Genomic DNA, 17,972 nt, shown 5'->3' on the forward strand with positions numbered 1-17,972 from the left:
TCACTGCTCTAACTGTAAAGAAACTTTTCCATATTTGGAGATTAAATCTCTTTTTCTCTAGACGTAAAGAGTGCCGCCTTGTCCTCAGTGATGACCTTAAAGTGAATAACCATTCCGTCTTTAAAAATGATTGGACCCAGGGCAAACATTTTCTTGCACCCGCCCACCCCCCCAACTCTGAGACATATATTAAATAGCAGCTAGACTCAAAATCTGTTTACTGCAGCAGATCAGGCAGCGACTGCGATTGGTTGCCAGAGGTGCAGCATATCATTGCTGCTCACTGATTGGTTGCCAGAAGTTACAGTACATTATTTCTGCTTGCTGATTGGTTGCTAGAGGTTACCGCACATCCTTACCACTCACGGATTGGCTCCTAGAGGTTACTGCACATCATTACTGCTAACTGATTGGTTGCTAGAGATTACAGCAGATCATTACTGTTCACTGATTGGCTGCTAGAGGTTACTGTACATCATTACCTCTGCAACAAATAGTGGGTGTGGCTAAAATGAACAGTGAGGCATTGTTATATACGAGGATTTGAGGAGTGCACTATATACAGACTGCAGGGTTCTGGAGTGCACTACATAGAGTGCAGGGTTAAAGTGGTTGTAAACCCTCCTCTACAACTTTACATCAATTTAATCTACATAGCACAGGCAGCTAATCGCTGCCTGTGAAAGTGCACTCACAGTTTTCTTTGCGATGCAATCGCTTGCGCACTAGGTTTCTTCTTTAACGGCACACAATGTTTGCTGTTTCAGTTTCCTCTGCCTGCCGTGTCATTATTTGACACTCAGAACGGCACAGAGTGAAGCCTCGTGATGCTGCAGCATGACCCCCTCCTTCCCTCATTGAGATGGCTCTGTTGCCGTAGTAACGGCAATCGAGATCGAGGCTTGGTTACAACGCATGCGCGAGATTTCGGCAGGGATACAAACTAAGGGCGAAATCGGCTTCAGCATACAGGAGGAAGAATGACGTGGACGATACCCGGAACAGACAGAAGAATCTAACTCAAAAAAAGGTACATATAACGCTCGTTTTGGACTCATTTCTATATCTGTTGCTTGGCAAGGAAAAAAAACATTTAATTATTAGAAAAAAAAGCAATATGTTGCGGGGTTTACTTCCTCTTTAAAGAGTGTGCTATGTACAGAGTGCAGGATTGAGGAGGGAGCTACGTACAGAGTGCAGGCTTGAGCTACAGAGTGTACGGTTGAGGGGTGAGCTGCATGCAGACTGCAGGGTTGAGGGGTGCGCTACATAAGGAGTGTAGGGTTGAGGGGTGCGCTATGTCAGGAGTGCAGGGTTGAGAGCTTTTGGTTGGTTACTGCTGATGTAACATCTCTTTACACCATCGTTCCACACCAATGGGGAATAACTTCAGTAGAATATTTTCTCAATAAAGAAACCCATTTTCCCAACAAAAAAACATTCATTATGGAACTTTTGAAATATGCAACCACTCACAATTACTTTTGGTTCAATAATAAGTTTTATCTTCAGAATAGGGGAGTGGCAATGGGGGCCAAATATGCCCCAAGTTTGGCTAATTTGTTTATGGCCAAGTGGGAGGAGGACGTCATCTATGCCCACAAAAGACCCGAATTGGTCCTGTGGGCTAGGTACATAGATGATGTCCTCCTCCTGTGGAATGACAGTCTTGATTCCTTACAAACCTTTGTGAAATTTTTGAACGACAATGACAGAGGGATTGAACTGAAATATAATCAACATACCATACACTTCCTGGATTTAAATGTTTGGGCAGAAGGTGATCAATTATTAACATCTAAATTTTTCAAACCCATAGATAGGAATTCATTCATTCCCCTCGACAGCTTTCATTATCAATCATGGCTGAACTCTGTCAATAAGAGTCAGTATATGCGCCTAAGGCGCAACTGTACTCAAACTGAAGATTTCAAAATACAGGCTCAAGTTTTAACAGATCGATTTATTGAAAAAAGATATTCAGCTGAAGTTCTGACTGAGACATTGTCTTCAGTCCAAGCATTAAACAGAGACCAACTCTTACTTTAAAGGCCTAGGATAAATAATGGGGGGAATAACTTCTCTCTGCCATTCATTACAAGCTACTCCAATCAACATTTTATGGTCAAAAAACGGATTCAGAAACACTGGCACATTTAAAAAAATTATTGTATCCTTGGTTCAACCCTTGCAGATAAGCCTCAAGTGGTGTTCAGAGGAGTTGCATCACTTAGGGATAAGGTGGCTCCTAACATATATGATCCTCCCAGTCAAACCAATGTTTTTTCAAAATATAGTTGGGTTTCATAAATGTAAAAGATGGCGAGTATGTTCCATTAATGCCATTAGAAATTAAAAAAAGACTCAATTTACTTCAAATAGCACATCTCGGAATTTCCAAATTAAGTCCTTTATTACATGTTCAACTTCCAATGTAGTATATCTATTGACTTGCCCGTGCTGATTTCAAGTGAGGCTCAACAAACATATTGGTAAGTATCAAAATAGGATTCAAGGGACATCCGGTCTGTAGACATTATCTAGAAACTCACAACACAAATCCAGCAGGCAATTCCTTTATAGGAATAAACTTAAACTACACTGGGGAGGAGGATCGAGGTGACGGGAAATCTCCAAGCTCGAAATGAACTAGATTTACAATAATAAATGTCTCAGCCCTCATGGTCTTAACGTAGATGTTGAGATCAATGCTTTTATTGATAATGTCTGAATTCTAATTTAATCAGTCCTAGGGACTAGTTTACGACTGCTCCTGGGCTGATAATGTTATGTTTTTAAATTTAAATGTCTTTTTAGATAACAGTCTAATAATTTTCAGTTGGCACGTTTGGACATCTTGATTAGTACAGTATATGCATGTTATACATTTATATAATTAATGCTGCATTTTTAACTTTAATTTATTTTAATTTCTTACCATTGCAATACATGATACAGTGGATATAAAAAGTATACACACCCCCTGTTAAAATGTCAGGTTTCTGTGATATAAAAAAATGAGATAAAGATAAATCATTTAAGAACTTTTTCCACCTTTTATGTGACCTATAAACTGTACAACTCAATTGAAAAACAAACTGAAATCTTTTAGGTGGAGGGAAGTAAAAATTAAAGACTAAAATAATGTGGTTGCATAAGTGTGCACACCCTCTTATGACTGGGGATGTAGCTGTGTTCAGAATTAGGCAATCACATTCAAACTCATGTTAAATAGGAGTCAGTACACACCTTCCATCATTTAAAGGATCACTAAAGATATATAATTTTTTTTTTTAAATAACAAACATGTTATACTTACCTCCACTGTGCAGCTCGTTTTGCACAGAGTGGCCCCGGACCTTGAAAAAACTTTTACCTTTACAACCCCTTTAAAATGCCTCTGATTAACTCCAAATAAAGTTCAGCTGTTCTACTATGTTTTTCCTGAAATTTTCTTAGTCGCATCCTACAGCAAAAGCCATGGTCCGCAGAGAGCTTCCAAAGCATCAGAGGGATCTCATTGTTAAAAGGTATCAGTCAGGAGAAGGGTATATCTAATGCCTTGGTATTTCCAAGGCATTAGATATACCATAGAACACTTTGAAGACAGTCATCATCGAGCGGAGAAAATATGGCACGACAGCGACATTACAGAGAACTAGAAGTCCCTCCAAAGTTTATGAAAAGACGAGAAGAAAACAGGTCAGGGAGGCTGCCAAGAGGCTTACAGCAACATTAAAAGGAGCTGCAGGAATATCTGAAAAGCACTGGCTGTGTGGTACATGTGATAATCTCTAATATTCTTCATGTCTGGCCTATGGGGTAGAGTGGCAAGCCTTTTCTTATGAAGAAAAACATCCAAGCCTGGCTAAATTTTGCAAAAACACATCTGAAATTTCCCAAAAGCATTTGGGAAAATGTGTTATGGTCTGATGAAACGAAGGCTGAACTTTTTGGCCATAATTCCAAAAGATATGTTTGGCACAAAAACAACACTGCACATCACCAAAAGAACACCATACCCATAGTGAAGCATGGTGGTGGCAGCATCATGCTTTGGGGCTGTTTTTCTTCAGCTGGAACAGGGGCCATAGTCAAGGTAGTGGGAATTATGAACAGTTCCCAATACCGGTCAATATTGGCACAAAATTTTCAGGCTTCTGCTAAAAAGCTGAACATGAAGAGGAACTTCATCTTTCAGCATGAGAACGACCCAAAGCATGCATCCAAATTAACAAAGGAATGGCTTCACAAGAAGATGATGATTACAATTGAAAAATGGCCCAGCTAGAGCCCAGACCTGAATCCGATTGAAAATCTGTGGGGTGATCTGAAGAGGGCTGTGCACAGGAGATGCCCTCGCAATCTAAGCGATTTGGAGTGTTTTGCAAAGAAGAGTGGGCAAATATTGCCAAGTCAAGATGTGCCATGCAGACTCACACCCAAAATGACTGAGTGCTGTAATAAAATCAAAAGGTGCTTCAACAAAGTATTAGTTTAAGGGTGTGCACACTTATGCAACCATATTATTTTAGCTTTTTATTTTTACTTCCCTCCACCTAAAAGATTTCAGTTTGTTGTTCATCTAAGTTGTACAGTTCATAGGTCGCATTAAAGGTGGAAAAAGTTCTTAAATGATTTATCTTTGTCTCATTTTTTTACATCACAGAAACCTAAGATTTTTACCGGAGGTGTGTAGACTTTTTATATCCACTGTATATAAAGTTTGGCAACATCCAAGTATAATTTCTATTTGGCAATTTTTTATAAATCCACTAGATGGCCTCAGAATGCTCTGTTTGAAAAAGGCAGTTCTTATTAAGGATTCTGACTAGTTCAAATCCCATGAAACTATCGATGACATTGTTCCCTTTTTTACAGTATATAACATCTTAATGAATTGAATTGTTTATTGATTTATTTAATCCCTCCTTTTTGTACTAGATCAGGATTTGGTCCCCTTTTTTTATCAACAATGTTTAATTAAATACATTAGGGCCATGATATGGCTGAACGCAATCATTCTTGGGATTTTGTCCATCATGGCCACTAAATGCAATTGAAGCTTGGCTCTCTAACATTATGGTGAATGAAAAAGAGGCTTGGATTTTGCCCAGTACGGCCGCCTTTCAGGAATGAGGCCTGATTCTCTCAGAGTACTAATTATAGCAATAATTTAGCACGTCGCCCGTGCCCCTGGAAGACGTCACGTATAACGAAACATATCGGGCGGAGCTACGTGCTGACGCTATCACATCCCACTTGATCCCGGAAGAGCGGGTGTAATCGATTGCTTGCTGGTAAGCAAATTTCAACAAGGCTTGTATCGTTTTAACGATTGTAAGTAGTTTTTTAGTTAATAAAACAGTCCATACTTTATCACACTATTAGAGCTCCTTCTTTTTCCACATACCAATCGTATGTGGCCAAGATCGATCTGGACATCTCTATGGGAGTTTGTTACCCTTGGAGCACTCCTCCAACATTAGTATGCTTCAGTGATCCATAGAAGGTCTCATTGTTTATGTTACCCTGCAGAGGTTTACCTGCAAGCGTGTTTGACCATTCTAGAAATAGATGGTCCATCCTCTCTGGTATATGTCCCCATTAACTAGGTGATGGGTGTCACAAGAGGACCTCTTTGATCTCTAGTGGTGGAACTCTGTTGAAGTATCCTTTCTTTCCCATATACCACGTGGAGTCAATTTATACACTAATTTCAGAGCCGATCACATATGGATGTATAGGATGTATATGGACATTTTTGAATTTATTGTGATTTACTGTTGCATTCAGCCACTGTTATTGATTTATATTGTGTCATCTCACATTTAGTTTAGTTTTGCAACTTTTTCATACATTATGCCTATTACTATGATTATATCACATATTTAGTCGCTGCTGATACTTATAGTCATTTCTGTTTCACTTTTTATCATGGTATACCACTTGATTTTGAGGGGTGCGCTACATAAGGAGTGCAGGGTTGAGGGGTGCACTGTGTCAGGAGTGCAGGGTTGAGGGGTGCGCTATGCCAGGAGTGCAGGGTTGAGGGGTGTGCTACGTACAGAATACAGGGTTGATGGGTGCGTTACGTATGGAATGCAGGGGGGCGCTACGTAAGGAGTGCAGAGTTGAGGGGTGTACCATTTGCAGAGTAAAGAGATGAGGGGTGCTCTATTTGCAGAGTGCAGAGTTGAGGGGTGCGCTATTTACAGAGTGCATGGTTGAGGGGTGCGCTATTTACAGAGTGCATGGTTGAGGGGTGCGCTATTTACAGAGTGCATGGTTGAGGGGTGCGCTATTTACAGAGTGCATGGTTGAGGGGTGCGCTATTTACAGAGTGCATGGTTGAGGGGTGCGCTATTTACAGAGTGCATGGTTGAGGGGTGCGCTATTTACAGAGTGCATGGTTGAGGGGTGCGCTATTTACAGAGTGCAGGGTTGAGGGGTGCGCTATTTACAGAGTGCAGGGTTGAGGGGTGCGCTATTTACAGAGTGCAGGGTTGAGGGGTGCGATATTTACAGAGTGCAGGGTTGAGGGGTGCGATATTTACAGAGTGCAGGGTTGAGGGGTGCGATATTTACAGAGTGCAGGGTTGAGGGGTCCGCTATTTACTGAGTGTAAGGTTGAGGGGTACGCTATGTGCAGGGTTGAGGTGTGCGCTACGTACGGAATGCAGGGGTGAATGTGTTGCAAACAGAATGCAAGATTGAGTTGAGCGCTGCATATGGAATGCAGGGTTGAGGGGTACGCTATGTATGGAATGCAGGGTTGAAGGGTGCACTACGTAAGGAGTGCAGGGTTGAAGGGTGCACTATGTAAGGAGTTCAGGGTTGAAGGGTGCGCTAAGGTGCGCAGGGTTGAAGGGTGCGCTATGTGAAAAGTACAGGGTTGAGGGGTGAGCTTTGTATGGAGTGCAGGGTATAGGGGTAAGCTTTTTAAGGAGTGCAGGGTTGAGGGCTGTGTACATCCAAGTTTTCCATCCATCTAAGTACAAAGTTTTCTCTCCAGATAGCAGTTCAGAACTCACACCCCCCGCCAGTGTAGAGCTTTTCTTCCGTCCCAAATCCTCTCCCAACATCTAGAAAACCTCATAGAGTGCAGCTACAGAAAAGCAGCTAAACATACAGGACATCCGTGCAGGTTGCTGGCTTCACGAGGAGCTTCTGCCTGTGTAAATGCTCAACCCCGTCTCTCCTCAGGTCTTCCTCCTCTGCTCTCAGTTAGAGATGTGCAGAGTAGCGAGGGATCTGAATGGCTGCCAACAGAAGAACGCTGTCACTTATAAATACAGAAGCAGCACTTCTGTATTTACAACTGACAGTAGTGACCAGCCAACAAGTGACCAGCGTGAGTGGCGGATCTCTGGCTGGCAGCAGCGCGGGCTCAAAGGACAGTCACTTTGGGCTCCCAACAATGATTGGGTCCTGGGCAGCTTCCCCTTTTGCCTCGCGTTAAAGACGGCCCTGTGAATAACTCAACACCAAGTTCACTATATGGACCACTTATGTTGATCATGTAGCCCAGGGATATGCAATTAGCGGACCTCCAGCTGTTGCATAACTACAAATCCCATGAGGCATAGCAAGACTCTGACAGCCACAAACATGACACCCAGAGGCAGAGGCATGATGGGACTTGTAGTTTTGCAACACCTGGAGGTCCACTAATTGCAGATCCCTGATATAGCCCCTTAATCTCCTCTTCTCAAGAGAGAATAAATTCAGTTCCTCTAATCTTTCCTCATAGTTGAGCTCCTGCATGCCTCTTATCAGTTTGGTTGCTCTTCCTTGCACTTTCTCCAGTTCCCTAAGGGTCCTTTCACAATGGGGCGGTTTGCAGGCGCTATTGCGCTAATAATAGCGCCTGCAAACCGACCCGAAAGTGCCGCTGCTTTCACACTGGAGCGATGGGCTGGCAGGACGGTAAAAAAAGTCCTGCCAGCCGCATCTTTGGAGCGGTGAAGGAACGGAGTGTATATCGCTCCTTCACCGCTCCTGCCCACTGAAATCAATGAGACGGCGCGGCTATACCGCCGGCAAAGCGCCTCTGCAGAGGCGCTTTGCGGTGGTTTTAACCCTTTCTCGGCCGCTAGCAGGGGGGTAAAACCGCCCCGCTAGCGGACGCATACCGACGGTAAAGCGCCGCTTACAATAGCGGCGCTTTACCGCCGACAACGCCCCCGCCCCAGTGTGAAAAGACTCTAATAACCTTTTTGTGAACTGGTGCCCAAAACTGAACTGCATATTCCAGATGAGGTCTTACTAATGATTTTTTCAGGGGCAAAATTATATCTCTCTCTCTGATGTCTATACTTCTTTTAGTACAATAAAGGATTTTGCTCGCTCTGGAAATCACAGCTTGGCATTGCAAGCTTATTGCCGCGTACACACGAGCGGACTTTACGGCAGACTTTGCTCGGCGGACTTTGACGTACTTTCTGAATGAACGGACTTGCCTACACACAATCCACCAAAGTCCGTCGAATTCGTACGTGATGACGTACGACCGGACTAAAACAAGGAAGTTCATAGCCAGTAGCAAATAGCTGCCCTAGCGTGGCTTTTTGTCCGTCGAACTAGCATACAGACGAGCGGACTTTTCGACCGGACTCGATTTCGACAGATTGATTTAAAACATGTTTCAAATCTAAGTCCGTCCAACTTTTGAGAAAGCAAAGTCCGCTGGAGCCCACACACGATCGAATTGTCCGACGAAATCCCGTCCGCCGGGCAAAGTCTGCTGTAAAGTCCGCTCGTGTGTACGCGGCATATGATGTACCAAAACCCACAGATCCTTCTCCACCATTGATTCCACCAGTTGCAATCCCCCTAGTATGTATGATGCATGCAGATTCTTAGCCCTCAAGTGCATAATTTTACATCAACATTACCCACTTTCATACCGGGCCTATTCTGGCCCTCCTCTCCTACATGTAAAAATCATACTTTTTTTGCTAGAAAATTACTCAGAACCCCCAATTATTTTTTTTTTAGCAGAGACGCTAGGGAATAAAATGGCTATTGTTGCAACTTTTTACGTCACAGGGTATTTGCGCAGGAATTTTTTACATGCGATTTTTTTGGGAAAAAAGAAAAAAACTGTTTAATGAATAAAACAAAAACATAACAGTAAAGTTAGCCCAATTTTTTTGTATAATGTGAAAGATTATGTTTCTCCGAGTAAATAGATACCTCGCATGTCGTGCTTTAAAATTGTGCACACTCGTGGAATGGCGCCAAACTTTGGTACTTAAAAATCTCCATAGGCGACGCTTTAATTTTTTTTTTTTTACAGGTTACCAGTTTAGAGTTACCGAGGAGGTCTTGGGCTAGAATTGTCGCTCCTGCTCTAACACACGTGGCTATACCTCACATGGGGGATTTGAACGCCGTTTACATATGTGGGCGCGACTTATGTTCGCTTCTGTGCACAAGCATGCAGGCGCTTAAAAAGTTTTTTTTTTTTTTATTGTTTATTTTACCTTTATTTTTTTTATTTTTACACTTTCTCTTTAAATAATTTTTTTGATCACTTTTATTCCTATTACAAGGAATCCCTTGTAATAGGAATATTGCGTGACAGGTCCTCTTTATGGAGAGATGTAGGGTTTATAGACCCCCACATCTCTCCTCCAGGCTGGAAAGACCAAAATAAAAAAAAAAAATGAATTGTCTCTGACTTTCCAGCTGAGCCCCCGGCATTGTTTACATCCGCCGGTCCGGACATGACGTCATATGATTGTTCTTACAGTGCACAGAATCGCCAGCCGAAAGATGATATCTGAATGATGCCTGTAGCGGCAGGCATCATTCAGATATCCCCACTCAAAGTCCAGGATGTCATATGTTGCCCAATTAACCACTTAAGGACCGGGCCTATTTTTTTACACTTGGTGTTTACAAGTTAAAATCTTTTTTTTTTTTTGCTAGAAAATGACTTAGAACTCCCTAACATTATATCATTTTTTTTCAGATACCCTAGAGAATAAAATGGCGGTCGTTGCAATACTTTATGTCACACCGTATTTGCGCAGCGATCCTACAAATGCAAATTTTGGGGGAAAAATATACTGAATTGTATTGAATTAAAAAAATAAGAAAACAGTAAAGTTATCCCATTTTTTTTACAGTGTGAAAGATAATGTTACGCCAAGTAAATTGATACCCAACATGTCATGCTTCAAAATTGCGTCCTTTTGTGGAATGGCGACAATCTGACACTTAAAAATCTCCATAGGGGAAGTTTAAAAATGTGTACAGGTTAGAAGTTTGAGTTTCAGAGGAGGTCTTTTGCTAGAATTATTGCTCTTGCTCTAACGATCGCAGCGATGCCTCACATGTGTGGTTTGAACACCATTTACAAATGCGTTCGCTTCTGCGTGCAAGCACGGTGGGATGGGGTGCTTTACATTTTTTATTTATTTTTTATTTAAAAAAAAAAATATTTGGATCACGTTTATTGCTATTACAAGGAATGTAAACATTCCCATGTAATAGAAAAAAAGCATGACAGGACCTCATTAATGTGAGATCTGGGGTCAAAAAGAATTCAGATCTCACATTTACACTTAAAAGCAATAAAAAAAAAAAGAAAAAATGTATTTTTTTTTTTCAATAAAAAAAATGTCCCCTTTAAGACCATTGGGCGGAAGTGACGTTTGACGTTGCTTCCATCATCCAATGGTATGGAGCCATCATTCCCTCACTCGTGCCTCTGAGGGGAAGAATCGGATCATCTCTGCCGCTACCGACGGCTCCGGTAAGCGGTGAAGATATGACCGGTACCCGGCGGGAGGGGGGTGGGTACCTCTCCCGCCGCTGATAAAAGTGATCTTGCTGCGAATCCGCCGCAGAGACCACTTTACAAAACTGATCTTTCTAAGCCTGTAGACTTTACCTTACACATTAGCCGTTGATGGGGAACTGTGTCAAACGCTTTTGCAAAATCCAAGCATACCACGTCCACAGTCACCCTTCTGTCTAAGGTTTTACTTGCCTCCTCATAAAAAGAAATCAGATTTGTTTGGCAAATTCTGTCTTTCATGAATTCATGCGGTCTGCTGCTTAAAATATTTTTTTCCATTAAGAACTCATCTATGTAGCCTTTTACTAAACTCTCCACTATCTTCCCAACTATAGAAGTTAAACTACAGTTAGGGAAAAAAGTATTTGATCCCGTGCTGATTTTGTACGTTTGCCTACTGACAAAGAAATGATTAGTCTATAATTTTAATGGTAGGTTTATTTTAATAGTGAGAGACAGAATAACAACAAAAATATCCAGAAAAACGCATTTCAAAAAAGTTATAAATTGATTTGCATTTTAATAAGTGAAATAAGTATTTGATCCTCTATCAGCAAAATTTGTGGCTCCCAGGTGTCTTCTATACAGGTACTGAGCTGAGATTAGGAGCACTCTCTCAAAGGGAGTGCTCCTAATCTCAGCTTGTTACCTGTATAAAAGACACCTGTCCAGAAAAGCAATCAATCAGATTCCAATCTCTTCACCATGGCCAAGACCAAAGAGCTATCCAAGGATGTCAGGGGCAAGATTGTAGCCCACACAAGGCTGGAATGGGCTACAAGAGCATCCCCAAACAGCTTGGTGAGAGGGTAACAACAGTTGGTGCAATTATTCGCAAATGGAAAAAACACAAAATAACGGTCAATCTCCCTTGGTCTGGGGCTCCATGCAAGATCTCACCTCGTAGAGTTTCAATGATCATGAAAATGGTGGAGAATCAGCCCAGAACTACATGGGAGAATCTTGTCAATGATCTCAAAGCAGCTGGGACCATAGTCACCAAGAAAACAATTGGTAACACACTACGCCATGAAGGACTGAAATCCTGCAGCGCCCGCAAGGTCCCCTGCTCAAGAAAGCACATGTACAGACCCATCTGAAGTTTGCTAATGAACATCTGAATGATTAAGAGAACTGGGTGAAAGTGTTCTGGTCAGATGAGACCAAAATCAAGCTATCTGGCATCAACTCAACTTCGTGTTTGGAGGAAGAGGAATGCTGCCTATGACCCCAAGAACACCATCCCCACTGTCAAACATAGAGGTGTAAACATTATGATTTGGGGGTGGTTTTCTGCTAAGGGGACAGGACAACTTCACTGCATCAAATGGACGATGGACAGGGCCATGTACCATCAAACCTTGGGTGAAAACCTCCTTCCCTCAGCCAGGGCATTCAAAATGGGTCGTGTATGGGTATTCCAGCACGACAATGACCCAAACACACACGGCCAAGGCAACAAAGAAGTGGCTCAAAAAGAAATACATTAAGGTCCTGAAGTGGCCTAGCCAGTCTCCAGACATTAATCTCATAGAAAATATGTGGCGAGAACTGAAGGTTCGAGTTACCAAATTTCAGCCTCGAAACCTTAATGACTTGGAGAGGATCTGCAAAAAGGAGTGGGACAAAATGCCTCCTGAGATGTGTGCAAATCTGGTGGTCAACTACAAGAAACGTCTAACCCCTGTGATTGCCAACAAGGGTTTTGCCACAAAGTACTAAGTCATGCTTTGTGAACGGGTCAAATACTTATTTCACTCATTAAAATGCAAATCAATTTAAAACTTTTTTGAAATGCGTTTTTCTGGATTTTTTTGTTATTCTGTCTCTCACTGTTAACCACTTACAGACCGCCCACCGTGCATATAGACCGCTATTTTGACGTTATATACCGGGATTATGGCAGCAGCTATATTTTTGCACAATGGGCGATCTTCTCTCACATAAAAGTGGTCCCAGCGGTGGATTCGCCACAAGATAACTTTTATGGGCAGCGGGAGAGGTGCCCCCCCTGCGCTGCTTACTGGAGGGATCAGCAGCGGCAACGATCCGTGGGAGTGATGGGCAGGAAGTCGAGTGAGGGCAAGATGGCCCCCACTCAACTCTATGCCCTTGGAGGACAACATCAAACGTCACCTCCAGCCTTAAGGGGGCCATCTTATTTTTGATGTGTAAACATAAAATAATTTATGTTTAGGTCCTGTCCTGCTTATTTCTATTACAAGGGATGTTTACATTCCTTGTAATAGGAATAAAAGTGATAAAAAAAAAAAATTAAAAGGACAGTATAAAAGTAAAAAATATAATAAATAAGAAAAAATAAATGAATTTAAAGCGCCTGTCTCTCCGAAGTTAGCATGCAGAAGCGAATGCATATGCAAGTCATGCCCAAATATGTAAACGATGTTCAAACCACATATGTGAAGTATCGTTGCAATCGATAGAGCAAGAGCAATAATTCTAGCACTAGTTCTCCTCTGTAACTCTAAACAGATAACCTGTAAAAAATGTTAAAGCGTTGCCTATGTAGATTTGTAAGTACCGTAGTTTGTCCCCATTCCACGAGCATGCGCAATTTTAAAGCATGACATGTTAAGTATCAATTTACTTGGCAAAACATCATCTTTAACATTATACAAAAAATTGGGCTAACTGTTTTCTTATTTAAAAAAGTGTATTTTTTTCCCCCAAATAGTGTTTGTAATACTCACCTTAGAACGAAGCGCCAGCATCGCCTCCCGATCACTGCTGAGGGAGCTGACAAGTTCCCTCTGCGTTTCTTCCAGATTCGCGGCTTCGGCGCTGTGACTTGCCGGAGACACGATGACGTCACTCCCGCACATGGCTCTGATATTTCAGCAGCATCCGACAGACCTTCAGAGCACATGCACCGCTGACGTCAGCGGCTGCATGCAAGGTGAATATATACCTAAACCGTACAGGTTCAGGAGATATTCATTTTACCTACAGGTAAGCCATATTATAGGCTTACCTGTAGGTAAAAATGCAAAAGTGGGGGTATACAACTGCTTTAAAGAGTCCCTAAAAATTAGAAACAATGGCTTTGAAATGAGAAAGCTCAATTCTTTTAGGATCCATGGGTGTATGCCATCTGGTCCAGGTGCTTTATTCTGCCTAAATATTTTTGGACCATATCTACTAAGTACCCCAGAACATTTTCCATCCTGGAATTCCCTAATAAATATACTCCTAGTAAGTAATTTGCATTCATATTTTTGGCCCCCAAGTGCATTACTTTACATTGATCAACATTAAACATCATTTGCCCACACCTTGATTTTATTTAGGTCTTCTTGTTTTTACAGTATATCCTGCTGTAAGTTATTGCCCTGCTTAGCTTTGTATCATCAGCAAACACTGAGACTGAACGATTTATGCCAACCTCTATATCATTTATGAATAAATTAAACAGAATAGGTCCCAGGACAGAGCCTTGGGATACCCCACGTCCACTCTGGACCTGAGATCTGAGTACTCACTATTTATAATCACCCTTTGTACACACCCTTGTTATCGGTTTTCTATCCGGGTACATACACAATGGTCTAAGCCAACAGACCTCAATTTGTAAATGAAGCGTTTATGAGGAATAAGGATGAGCTCCGGCGTGTGCGCACAGCCCACGTGCAGAGCCCGCCAGGAAGTCAGCACTGCACTTCGCTAATCACAGGCAGTAAGACATTTCCCGATCTCTGCAGCCACGCATTGGGTAAATGTCTCACTGCTTGTGATTAGCGATACGCAGTGCCGACTTCCTGGCGGGCTCTGCACATGGGCTGTGCAAACGCGCCGGAGCTCATCCTTAATGAGGAACTGTATCAAATACCTTTGCAAAATCCAGATAACCACATCCACAGGCCTTCCTTTATTTTGATGGCAGCTCAGTTCCTCGTAGAATGTTAGCAGATTGGTCTGGCAAGAACGGTCTTTGATAAATCCATGATTACTATTGATGCTACTATTATCATGTCCGAATTCTTGGATACAGTCCCTTATCACCTTCAAAAGTTTTGTATACTTTTGATGTTAGACTGACTGGCCTGTAGTTTACATACATCTGTGATGGGAGTCACTTTGAGCAGGGGGCACGTGGAACCCAGCTTACCTTAGAAATGGGTAAGAAAACTAATGTTTCAGCTCCCCAGGCCCCTCTTATGTGTAAGACACCCTGGTTCTATTAGGGGCACAGGGTGATCGCGGAAATGATGGACAGCTACATAATGGATGCTGAGAGCGTGGTTTGAATTGCCTTAAATGGGACAGAAATATTTATCAACAATATCCCTTCAGAAATCTATGAAGATAAATGAATTCCACTTTATAAGACTGTGAAACTCATAGCAGATGTTAATATAATCAGCAAGCCACCTGATGCTGGTGGTCTCCTGCTATAGTCTGTTTTTTAGGGTGTTATGGGTAATTCTGTTAAGTATGCCTTTCCCATTGTTAATTGTGTTAATTGTTCTGTCTGTCTTCTCATATATGTGTTTATACTTGTAATAATGTGTATTGTACAGTACTTTGTATTCAGTATTGTAGGGGCCAAATAGTCTAGTCACCTAAGCTGGTTTAAGTGACCAGTAACTAGCTCAAGTTAATTATATCACTGCAAGCTATTAGTTGCTAGAGGTGAATTTGCATAGTTTATGTTGGTTGTTTCTTAGTTATGTTAATTATATTCCTGTATACAATTTCCTTTGCACACAATAATGTAACCAGGCTCACCTGGACCTGGTGTGGTATATAACTTCTGTGTGAGTTTTCAATAAAGAGTTCTCATACAAGCTATTGCCGGCTAGTCTTGTATGGTCTGCTATAATATCTGGTTCCCATGGCCCGACCAGTGCACCATTGCATGGCCACTTTATTATTTTCTATTTATTTTTCTACCACGTTTGTCACTTTCACTTTTGTGTGTGTTTTCTCACGGATGAAGGGTGTGAGTCCTTAGGCTTGCCCTGACATCTAGGGGGAGGATGTGTGGCCGCAAGGTTCCTTCCTCCCCTGCCTCTGGGGGGGCGCTCTTTGAGAGAGCCCTTCGACCAAGTATTCGATGGTCGACTTCGGCTGACCTAGAAGAAGGATGTCTGCCCGGCCTTCTGGCAAGGCAGCCCATTGTAAAGCTTAGTCCCTGTCAGGAGCCTTGCATCCCGGGGGATCAAGGTAGAGGTCCTACTCCTTCGGGGGTGGACTAAAGCACACCCTTTAAGTGCACTTTTTAGTGTGTGTTTCACACACATTTTTTGTTCACTTACGGGTTTTTTCCATTTCCGGTTTTTGCACCACTGTAGCCTCATCAGTGCACATCAGTGAAGGAGAAAATTTACTTACGGTATTTACAAAATTTACTGACAGAAACTAAGAAAAACTTTTTTTTTTCAAAATTTTTTGGTCTTTTTTTCTTTTTTTTTTTCGTAAAAAATAAAAATCCCAGCAGTGATTAAATACTACCAAAAGAAAGCTCTATTTGTGTGAAGAAAATTATAAAAAAAAAAAAAATGTATTTAGGTACAGTGTTGCATGACTGCACAATTGTCATTCAAACTGCGACAGCGCTGAAAGCTAAAAAATGGCCTGGGCAGGAAGGGGGTGAAAGTGCCCAGTATTGAGGTGGTTAAGGACTCTTGCAAGAAAGGCATTCGGTCCTGGTGAATTATTTGTGTTAAATTTTTCAAGTCTATTATGGACACCGGCTTCTGTTAGCTACAAGGGTACATTCTGTGACATGTTACGAACAATACTGTCATGGTTGTTATATCCCTGCTTTTTCTTTGTAAAAACTGAGGAGAAGAATGCATTTAGTACAGTTGCCTACTGCTTGTGATTTTTAACCAGCTTCCCTGATCTTCTTTTATGGGGCCAATATGCTCTGACTTCACTTTCTTACTGTTAATATATTTATCTGGGTAGAGTGCCAAACGACGGCACAATTGTCAGTTAAAGTAACAGTGCAATATCGCAAAAAATGGCCTGGTCATTAAGGGGGTAAAACCTTCCGGGGCTGAAGTGGTTAAGAAATATAAGGCCGAGGGGTCATTGTTGGTATTTCAAAACTTCAAGGAATACAATAAGAAATGTAAGAGCGCAATCAGGGCGGGTAAAATAGATCACAAGAGGCACATAGCAGAGAAGATTTAAAAAAAAAAAAACCCCAAGGATAAACGAATACCTGTACGTCATTTTGTGCAATAGACACTGGGGGCGCGTGCACTGATTGGACAGAGGGGTAACCAATAAGTGGGTCACCCGCAATTGTTCCCGAGCGAGGCAGAACAGTGATAAACAAGGCAGATCGCCGTTCTGACAGGGGAGAAGATAGAAATCTATTTTACCCGCCCTGATTGCACTCTTACATTTCTTATTGCAGGCCGTTTTTTGCGATACAGCACTGTGTTAGCTTAACTGACAATTTAACTGACAAATACAGCTTCTTTTTGGTGGTATTTGATCACCACTGCGGTTTTTATTTTTTGCGCTATAAACAAAAAAAGAGCGACAATTTTGAAAAAAAAAAAACTTTATTTTACTTTCTGCTATAAAACACATCCAATAATAAAAAAATGTAAAAAATGTAATTTCTTCATCAATTTAGGCTAATATGTATTCTGCTACATATTTTTTGTAAAAAAAATCCCAATAAGTGTATTCTGATTGGTTTGCGCAAAAGTTATCGCGTCTACAAAGTATAGGATATATTTATGGCATTTTTATTTATTTATTTTTCTAGTGTTAGCAGTCAGTGATTTTTGGCGGGACATTGTGGCGGACAAATCGGACACCTTTTTTGGGAATATGCACTGTTACTGTACTAATGACACTGGAAGTAAAGGGGTTTACATTAGGGGCGATCAAAGGGTTAAAGTGATTGTAAAGCTTCAAGTTTTTTTTTTTAAATAACAAACATGTCATACTTACCTCCACTGTGCAGTTCGTTTTGCACAGAGTGGCCCCGATTATCCTCTTCTTGGGTCCCCCGGCGGCATTGGTAGCTCCTCCCCGCATTGTATAACCCCCTAGGAGAAGCACTCCCGAGTCCAGCATTTGCGTCCATAGATGCAGAATGCCGAACTCAGCCCCACCCCCAGGCGCTGCATTATTGGATTTGATTGACAGCAGTGGGAGCCAATGGCTGCGCTGCCAT

General features: G+C 41.8%; 1 protein-coding gene across 1 annotated transcript in view; it reads right to left on the reverse strand.

The window, feature by feature from the left end:
• The window catches only part of MED1 (mediator complex subunit 1), a 360,443-nt gene that overhangs the window by 114,739 nt on the left and 227,732 nt on the right, over positions 1–17,972 (reverse strand). The gene's annotated exons all lie outside the window — the stretch shown is intronic.

Source organism: Aquarana catesbeiana, linkage group LG12, assembly GCF_042186555.1.
Source record: "Aquarana catesbeiana isolate 2022-GZ linkage group LG12, ASM4218655v1, whole genome shotgun sequence".
Classification (NCBI taxonomy): Eukaryota; Metazoa; Chordata; class Amphibia; order Anura; family Ranidae; genus Aquarana; species Aquarana catesbeiana.